General features: G+C 39.8%; 1 long non-coding RNA gene across 1 annotated transcript; it reads right to left on the reverse strand.

Annotated features, from left to right (window-relative positions):
* Nucleotides 1–223: 223 nt before the first annotated feature.
* On the reverse strand, nucleotides 224–3,539 carry LOC147356882 (uncharacterized). Its single transcript, XR_015142808.1, has 2 exons — nucleotides 3,247–3,539; nucleotides 224–3,022 (listed from the first exon to the last, which is right to left on the reverse strand). It is a non-coding gene; the product is annotated as an uncharacterized LOC147356882 (long non-coding RNA).
* Nucleotides 3,540–10,188: the final 6,649 nt, after the last annotated feature.

Genomic DNA, 10,188 nt, shown 5'->3' on the forward strand with positions numbered 1-10,188 from the left:
AGTCCTCTTACTTTGTTTTGTCTGCAAGTCTCTTTTTAGTTCTGGCTGTCAGTTTGCAATCTTTCAGTTAAAACAATTTTTTTCCAGTCATAGACAACCACTGTTAAAAACTTAATGTGTTTTCTTTCATTTCTTATTTATATGTTTAAATGTTATGTTTAATTTTTTAACAAAAATTACATCTGGATGAACTATCTCTCTCTGGCTTAGTTCGCTTAAGGTACCATGAACATTTTATTCATGTCATTAAAAGTTTCTAAATACATGATGTTAATGACTGCACCATTTTTAAAATATATCTATGTTTAATGATTTTTCTCCTTTCGGACATTCAGGTTTTTCCCCTCAAAATGTGCTGAAAGGTCTGAATAAAAGCTTCCAGGTGACATCCTTCCAAAACTATTCCCCCTTTCCTTTTCCACTCAGATCTATGTGGACATTGAAGGGACATGTTCTCTTGGAGGCAGATGTCCTCTGGTCTGGCTTTTACAAAAGCTAACACACATGCGCAAGTTCTAATGGAAGGTTACCACATCACGTTTATGTTTTGTTACCAATACATCAGTTCATTTCAGTTGCTCAATTGTGTCCAACTCGTTGCAACCCCATGGACTGCAGCATGCCAGGCCTCCATGTCCATCACCAACTCCTGGAGTTTACTCAAACTCATGTCCACTGAGTCCATGATGCCTTCCAACCATCCCATGCTCTGTCATTCCCTTCTCCTCCCATGTTCAATTTTTCCCAGCATCAGGGTCTTTTTAAATGAGTCAGTTCTTTGAATCAGGTGACCAAAGTATTGGAATTTAGCTTTAGCATCAGTCCTTCCAATGAATATTCAGGACTGATTTCCTTTAGGATGGACTGGTTTGATCTCCTTGCAGTGCAAGGGACTCTGAAGAGTCTTCTCCAACACCACAGTTCAAAAGCATCAATTCTTTGGCACTCAGCTTTCTTTATACTCCAACTCTCACATCCATATATGACTACTGGAAAAACCATAGCTTTGACTAGATGGACCTTTGTTGGTAAAGTAATGTCTCTGTTTTTTAATATGCCGTCTAGGTTGGTCATAACTATTCTTCCAAGGAGTAAGCGTCTTTTAATTTCATGGCTGCAGTCACCATCTGCAGTGATTTTGGAGCCCCAAAAGATAAAGTCTGTCACTGTTTCCTTTGTTTCCCCATCTATTTGCCATGAAGTGATGGGACCTGATGCCATGATCTTAGTTTTCTGAATGTTGAGTTTTAAGCCAACTTTTTCACTCTCCTCTTTCACTTTCATTAGGAGGCTCTTTAGTTCCTCTTCACTTTCTGCCATAAGGGTGGTGTCATCTGCATATCTGAGGTTATTGATATTTCTCCCAGCAATCTTGATTCCAGCTTTTGCTTCATCCAGTCCAGCATTTCTCATGCTGTACTCTGCATATAAGTTAAATAAGCAGGGTGACAGTATACAGCCTTGATGTACTCCTTTCCTGATTTGGAACCAGTCTGTTGTTCCATGTCCAGTTCTAAGTGTTGCTTCCTGACCTACATACAGATTTCTCAGGAGGCAGGTCAGGTGGTCTGGTATTCCTATCTCTTTAAGAATTTTCTACAGTTTGTTTCTTAGATAAATATTTGATAAAACTTGGAAATTGCTAAAGGACAGAAAACAGTACTAAATTATTTATGCCTTACCTAAAAGTTTCTTGATGTAAATTTGAATGTATTTCAAGCAGAATAGAAACTTCCTGACAGCACTGCAATGGCAACTCTTGCTTTTTATTCATCAACAGAAAATTGTAGCAACTTCACCTGCTTGGTCTAAGTCTTTTCTCTCCCTGCTCCTAACCTGTTCTTGCTATTGTTTAGTCGCTAAGCTGTGTCTGACTCTTTGGAGACCCCATGGACTGTAGCCTGCTAGGCTCCTCGCTCCATGGGATTTCCCAGGCAAGAATACTGGAGTGGGCTGCCATTTCCTTCTGTAGGGGATCTTTCCAACCCAGGAATTGAACCCACATCTCCTGTTTTGACAGGCAGGTTCTTTACCTCTAAACCACCAGGGAAGCCCAACCTGCTCTGCATTATTCTAAAAACAGATCCATGATCTTATCACTCTTTTTTCCCCTGACCATCAGCAACTGCTCACTGCTCACAGAATTAGCCAGGTATTTGAGGCCATCTATTTGAAGCTTCAAACAGCTTTTGCAGCCTTATTCCCCAATTTCCACTTCATAAATTGTTACTGGCAAACTGATAATACTGTTAGTAAGTATGGTTTACTAACTGCCTGCTATGTATCTGGTGGGTTCCATATACTGGTAGTATTAGATACCTACATCAATCCTGCAGAGTGTCATTGTTATCTTTATTTTGTATATGAGGAAATAGATTCAGCATGTGTAAGGGGCAGTCAAGATTTGAGTCTCCAATTTTCCCAGGCTACCCTATTTTTTCTGATTTGTGCCTAAGAGGTTTTCTAATTGACCTTTTGCTTTTCTGGTTCCAAGTTTTTTCTCCAGCTGCCACCTGCCCTGTCCTCCTTTGGTTCCCTGTCTGTTGATGCCCTGTTCATTCTGCAAGGTTCTAGAGCTGTACTCAGTCTAGTGCCTTGAACACCGTTAGGTGCATAATATCCCATGAATAAGTAAATTCACGTTTGCTGTTTCTTTGCAAAAACATCTTCAGATCTTAGGAGGCAGCGATGAATGTCTTTCTCCCCATAGTTCCTGCATATAGTAGACAGTTCAGAAAGAGCTTATTAAATAAATGAAGTCCCCGTACCTCCTGGAACAAAAAATCCACAGGGCCTTGTACCTCCCGGGGTGTCCAAGACCCCGTGTCAGAAATGTATGTTTAGGCAGCAGGAACACACACATGAGGCAGGAGAATATGAAAGTACACTGGAAATTTTTCCTAGTTGGGTCAGCTCCAATTTGGCAAAAGCAGGCATACTGCTTTTTCTCCGGGGCTCTTTCTCCTACCATCACTTAATGCAAATTAGTCAGCAGTGTGCCGTGACACAGAACACTTGTGACCTACAAGAATTAGAGAGAGAGAGAGAGACTGTCATTTCTCAAAAGACCCATGAGGGGCAGCAAGAGTAAGCGATGTGGAGGGAGGTAGGGAAAGAGGGACTTCTCTCCGAAGAATTGCCCTGAAATAAGCGCAAGTAAAAATAAATCCACATATAAAACAACTGTACAAATGTTAATAGTATTTTCACAGCTGGATTTCTTTGCCTAAGATACTTAGCACTTACTTTAGAAAGCTCTCTTCTAAACAGGAATCGTCTGATGGATCACAGAAGCTGAACTCTGATGGAACTCTGACTTTGAACTTCACTTTTGCTCAGATGGGAATAAAAATGACTTTTTATAAGTAAGGACCTTAATCGTCATGACTCTGCATCAGTTCGTGGTAAGTGACCTTTATCTCACAGATGAGGACGCAGATGTAGGGCTCAGTTTAGGAAACTATATTCATAACATTCAGCGTATTTATATCTAGATTAGGACTCTGGATTTAGAACACTGGAAAACACCAACTTTGTCTGTTTCCATGGCAGCACAAACACCCCACTTGAATAACTGCCCAGTCACTTATCACAGCAGGATTAGTGGTCTTCTAAAAGGATCTGCATTCACATTCCTGGTATTTATTTCCTGAAGATATTAAGAGGGTATGCTATGGTCTTTGGTTTCAAAGACCGATGCCATAGGACATGACTAATCATTATGACGCACTTTTAGGGACTCTCCCCTTAGAAATGCCACCCAAACAGCATGACAATGTGATATGCACATATTAATAAAAATACAGGCTTCATCTCCAGATGATTGGCGGAAGCTATACTGATGAACATGATAGCTAAATAAATAATAGTAGAAAGGCTTGCAATGATTAAAATGTGTTGATGTCAACTCTCGCTTATTTATCTCATAAATATTTCATGAGTGACGGGACTTCCATGTGTCAGAGTACTAGCTATTGGAATATACAAGTAGAAATAGACATGGGCCATGTTTCAGTAAGTTTGCAATCTAGCAGACACCATTCATATCACCTAATAGAATATTCATTTACTATCTTTTTGGCCAAAACAAAGGAGTCTTCAAAATTTACAAAAAAAAAAAATGTATTCTTACCAGGTATGTGATAAGAAAATAGTTAAGCACAGCAATTATTCCTTCATGGTCAAATTAAGAAAAAATTCCTTGTGCATACAATCCCTGGTGATCACCAGCTTGAACTGGTGTCATGTAAGTCACTTAGAGCTCTCCACCGTGCTGTCTCATTTTTCTGCCTAGTCATAGCCCTGACTGTCAGGGCTTCTGCCCTACTCATCTGTGTGCCCAGTAGCTCAATATACCTCATGCCTCCTAGTCATGAAGGCAGAGTTGGCTGAAGGACGATGTCATCAGTGAAGGGAAGGTGAGGTTGACAATAAACTGAACACCACAGACAAATGTGAATGTGTTGGCTTTTACTGGGTTTTTATTTTTTAAATCATCATAGACTGACATTGGCTTTCCTTGGTGTACAGTTCTATGCACGTTTATATGCTTACAGGTTTGTGTAACCACTGCTATGACCAGGATTCAGAAAGGTTCCATCACTTCCCCAAATCCTCCCTCGTGTTATCCTATTATGGTCATTTCCTCCCCCCACCCACAACCTCTGGCAAACACGAATCTCTTCTCTATCCCTATAGCCTTGTCTTTTGAGATGGGATTCTTTCACTCATCATACTGTCTGAAATTCATCCAAGTTGTTATATGTATCGATAGTTCATTCTTTTCGTTGCTAAATAGTTATGTAGCCTATGGTATACCATAGTTAGTTCCTCCTTTTATACACTGAAGGATATCTGAGTCGTTCCAGTTTGGAGCTACTACACAAAAGGCTGCTTATGAACATTTGTGTACAAGTTTTCATGTGTACATATGTTTTCAATTACCTAGTGTAAGTACCCAAGAGTAAGATTGCTAGGTCATGTGTTAAGTGCATATTTAACTTTATAAGAAGCTGCTAAACCATTTTCCAAATTGGCTGGAGCATTTTTCCATCAGACCATGTGAGTTTAAAGTACTCCACATCCTTGCCAACACTTGGTATTGTCAGTATTTTTTCATTTCTGATATTCTAATGGGTGTGTAATAGCATCTCAGTGTGGCTTAAAATTGCATTATCCTAATGGCTTATAGTGATGAACATCTTTTTTCATGTGCTTATTTACTATTTTTTAAATCTTTTTGGGTGATGCATCTGTTCATGTCCTTTCCCCATTTGTAACTGAATTCCTTATCATTGAACTTAAGGGTTTTAAATTCTGGTTACAAGTCCTCTGTTGGATATATGATTTGAAAATATCTTCTTCTCATCTGTGGCTTGTCCTTTTTATTCTTTTAACAGTGATTTGGCAGAGCAAAGTTTTTAATAAACATCATTTTTTTTCTTTTATGGATGGTGCTTTCGTTTTCATTGCTAACACTTGACCTAACATCAGATCATGAAGATGTTCTTCTCTTTGCTTCTAAAAATTATCTTTTCATTGTGAATGCATTGATTTTTGAAGAACAAAAGAGATGAGGTGCTCGATAACAGATTGTCTTCATAATTTTGTAGATTTCTCGTTTGGATTCTAAGGAGTTATCGAAGCCTTTTAAACAAAATAGCATGTCTGTGAATGACTTTCATCACATAACAGGACCACAGTTTGTAGTTTACAATTTTAAAAAAATTAATAGTCCGATAAACAAGTTTTTTTTGTACGTCAGATGCATTTAGTGACTACACCTGATCTGAACCAACATGAGACTATTTTTTTGTCTTTGTCCCTCTTAAAGACTTTTTTGATGTGAACCATTTAAGAGGGCTTCTCTGTTGACTCAGTGGGTAAAGAATCTGCCTGTCAGTACAGGACATGTAAAAGATGTGGGTTTGATCCCTGGGTGGGGAAGATCCCCTCGGGGAGGCAATGGCAGCTTACTCCAGTATTCTTGCCTGAGCAATCCCATGGACAGAGGAGCTTGGTGGGCTACAGTCCAAAGAATCTCAAAGAGTCAGACCCAACTGAGCATGCATGAATGTGTGCATACTACACTACATATTTTTTTAAGTCTTTATTGAATTTGTTACAATATTGCTTCTATTCTTCATTTTTTTTTTTTTTTTTTTGGCCAGGGAGGCATGTGGGATCCTAGTTCCCTGACTGGCCAGGTCTTAACTCCTGGTCCTCCAAGGAAGTCCCTGGATCAATAGATTCCTCTTAATGTGTCCTTTATATGTTCTGTTACAGAACTCTTTGTGTGTTAATTATGACCTGAGGAGAGTATTACATAATATTTAGTATATGGACTGAACTACCTACCTAACATCCAAAAAGATATGAATTCTGTAACACACGTGCTCATAAAAGTTTCAGGAAGAGGGCGGTGTACCTGTAATTTAAATGTCTCTCGTGATATGATAGCTCTTGTAGCAGCTGTAGGAAACCTCTTCCTTGGGTGTCTCCTAGTCCTTGTCACAAGTTCTAGCTGCTGTGACCGAGGATGTTTGGAGGGAAAGGACATACCGTGCTTTATTCATCCTGAATGAATGTGTCTTCTCTTGTAAAAAGGAGGGTTTATGACACCTTTTCCTACTCTTCTCTGTGATAGTAAATAAAAATGCTGACCAGTCAGCCTCTGAATATCTGGGAAGGCCTTTATTGTTGCATTATGGTGTGCAAACGGACAGAGGAGCCTGGAAGGCTACAGTCCATGGAGTCTCAAAGAGTCGGACATGACTGAAGCGATTTAGCACACATGCACACATGTGTATATACGTACACACGTGTGTTAGAAACAGGATGGCACACCTGGCTGAGGCTCAGAAACGGAGACTTGAGCCCTCTCCTCACCACGACAAGGACGCTGAGGTTGTGTCCGTGAGTGCCAGCCTCAGACACACGTGATGGGACTCGACACAGTGCTTGGTACATAGCAAAGGCCACCCTGACCACGATCTCTTGCCGCTTCATGTGCCGCAGTGACTGGAATTTTCTCTCATGAAGTCAGCCCATTAGACTAAAGATGCCTTCTTCTGGGGTGGGTTGAGGGGACATCAGAGACTCTCCCGGACCTGCACCGTGTCACTGTACCATCACCTCGATCCAAGCAGAAGACACGCTCTGCCTTTCCTCCTCACTTACAGCTGCCAAGATTGACAGTGAGGGTCCGAGATTTGATTCCATCGTCCGTCGAAACCAAGCACACCATGAGGAAGTTCAGGAACTATTCTCTTTAGGTTTCTAGAAGTTCATCTCCACACTTTAAAATTAGAGAGTAAAACCAGGAGCCAGGAGCAGCAAGAAAGAGGGGTTTGGCTTTCTCTTTCTTTCAGTTACGTATTTTTGTCCCACAGAGTTCCATTTGCAGAAAAGCAGTTAGACAGGGTCGTTTCTGGGGCAAGGCCATATTTAGAAGCTTGTTTTTGTGGTGCCAAAGGAATCGACACTTCTTTTTTTCTTCCCCAAAGAAAACAGAAGCTCATTATCCTGACAGAGGAAGTCCAGAAGTTTTTAGGTGGAGATTAAACTTTACTCTCAAACACTGAGGCCCCTGTTCTGCTTCTCGGTTAAGAGATTTTAGTAGCTTTTAAAAATGGTTAGCATGCTACATCGGTCGGCTTTCTAAATAATTTAGAGAACTTGTGACCTGGAGCTTTCATGGAGTTGATGTAACTGTTCTGGAAATCTCTTGACTTGAGCTTGAGACTCACTTTCCTACAGCTGCAGTATGTCCACCGTCAACAGCAGTCTGTACCCAGAAAGCAGGAGGGGAAATGGGGGGTGAAAAAAAAGACATACTCAAATTCTTTCCTGGGCTGCAGTTCTATAGATTCGCCACCAGGTGTCCGTCTTCACACAAGCAGTCTTTGCTTGTGTGATGCACTGCTTGACTGCAAGATTATTTTTAAAACTAAAGCCAATTTACTAGATGTTGGTACAAGTGGGTATACATGTGCACATATAAAACAAGGTCTCAGAGCCAAACTAAATAATTCACAATTCTTCATCTAAGTAGGAGTAATCAATCGGATCTTGTGTTTATCTTCTGATATTGTTTGGGAGAACTAATTAAAGTAGTTGAGTGGCCAGTGGATTTGCTAAATGGTGCAAAAAAGAAAAAGAAAAGAAATAATTTTTCCTCTTCCAAAATTTCATCTGGTGTTTGTAAAATTCAATGATCTTAGCATGCAGACAGGTTTATGTTCCCAGGAACATTTCTTTTGGTAAAAAATAGACAAAATTCTATTCTGAGCTGACTTCCTACTCTGCTGCTGCTGCTGCTAAGTCGCTTTAGTCGTGTCCGACTCTGTGCGACCCCATAGACGGCAGTCCACCAGGCTCCCTTGTCCCTGGGATTCTCCAGGCAAGAACACTGGAGTGGGTTGCCGTTTCCTTCTCCAATGCATGAAAGTGAAAAGTGAAAGTGAAGTCACTCAGTCGTGTCTGACTCTTTGCGACCCCATGGACTACAGCCTACCAGGCTCCTCCGTCCATGGGATTTTCCAGGCAAGGGTACTGGAGTGGGGTGCCATTGCCTTCTCCGGACTTCCTACTCTAGTGAAATGGAATGATTCAGTTTTGTGTTAGCAGAATTTCAAGTTCAATCCTTGGCCCTGACGTGACTGAAAAATCCCTTTCCTTGGAAGTGCAAGAATTAGATTTGATTTCTTTCATCCCAGAATTAGGAGTAACATTGTAATAGTTACCTAATTGGGTAACTCTAGTGGAGTCTCAAATTGCATAACGATGCCCTTGAGTCCATGCAATGGAAGAAATGCTGCTCTTGCAGTCACCTGATTGAGCAGTTTCATGGTGACCTCTTTATATCTCCCCCTTGTTTATTTCTTTCATCAGTACCTGAGAAGATAGTCACCATCCATTTAGGAATCTCCCCCTTTCATTCTTGCTGGCCAAAACATGGGTGTTTCTAAAAACCGGAGAAGTCCTTGTTTATGCTTTAATTAAATTGTTCACTAACATAACTAAAACAATCAACTAGTCCAGGAGATGTACTTTATGAGAAAGAGCTACACTATCCTATGCAAGCACTTCCGTGGGCTCTTGGGAAGCAGAGGAAATAAACAGATTGTATATCAAAGCACAGTGTTGAACCTGAAGACTTCCTTTCCTGTCATCATTATTAATTTTTGTTTGGTTTTGCTTATTTTTAAATTTTTGGTTTTGTTTGCTTATTATTTTTGATACCTTTAGCACATTAAAGTCAGTGTACCCAACAACTATATCCATGAAAGGATTTGCAGCAGGAGCAAAACAAGCCCTCAGCACTGTGCTTTCATCAATACTGGCCTGTCATTCCTACTCCTTCAAATATTTTTGGATATATTTACTAAAGCTCAGTTTCCTCCCAAAGTTTGTGGTTAGTAACATTATTTCTTATGTCATTGGTTTACTAATTTGACCAATGTTTATTTACCACTTACTGTGAACTTCATACTGTGGATAAAATAAAAATGACTAGGAACCAATCCACTCAAAAAATGACTACACCAGTGAACAGAATTTTCCAATTTATTTTCTAAATGTGCTTCTGGATCCTGTTGAATAAAGTGGAAATATTTAATGCTGCTGCTATTTGTGATATAAACCACATATCTGTTTTTTTGTCATGTAATACTTTTTAATAGGTGATTTTAATGTTTAGTGAATATTTTTATTCAAATATGTGAAGTATTGAGTCAACTATAACAGTGGAAGTAGAACACAGTGAGGTTCATGTTTATATAAAAGTATCAAGCAAATGATCTTGCCCATATTATTTGTACTAATGGATGCTAACAGAAAGGCAAGGATTGTTATACCCATTCTATAAAAGGGAAAAGAGAAATTCACTTTGTAAAACTATTTTTGCTTGGCTTTAGTTGTCTGAATATAATTATTTTACTTTTATTATTAAACGTAAGACATTACATCTGTTTCCAAAATGTTCTGGAATGGAAGAATTAACAGGAAACAAGTTCTGCAACTGAAACCCCTTTCCCTCCGAGCATAGCATCCATGGTGATGAATGAACGTTAGAGGAAGAAATAAAAAGCAGCACAAAACTGGAAGGAAACCTCTATATGCTTAGGTGAACCTTGGCTAGAATGAAATGGAGAGGATCCATCTCTGTTTCCTCTGAAAACCATCCTT

This window comes from Bos grunniens, chromosome 16, assembly GCF_055505025.1.
Source record: "Bos grunniens cultivar Pamir isolate PY7600 chromosome 16, Bosgru_T2T1.0, whole genome shotgun sequence".
Taxonomy (NCBI): domain Eukaryota; kingdom Metazoa; phylum Chordata; class Mammalia; order Artiodactyla; family Bovidae; genus Bos; species Bos grunniens.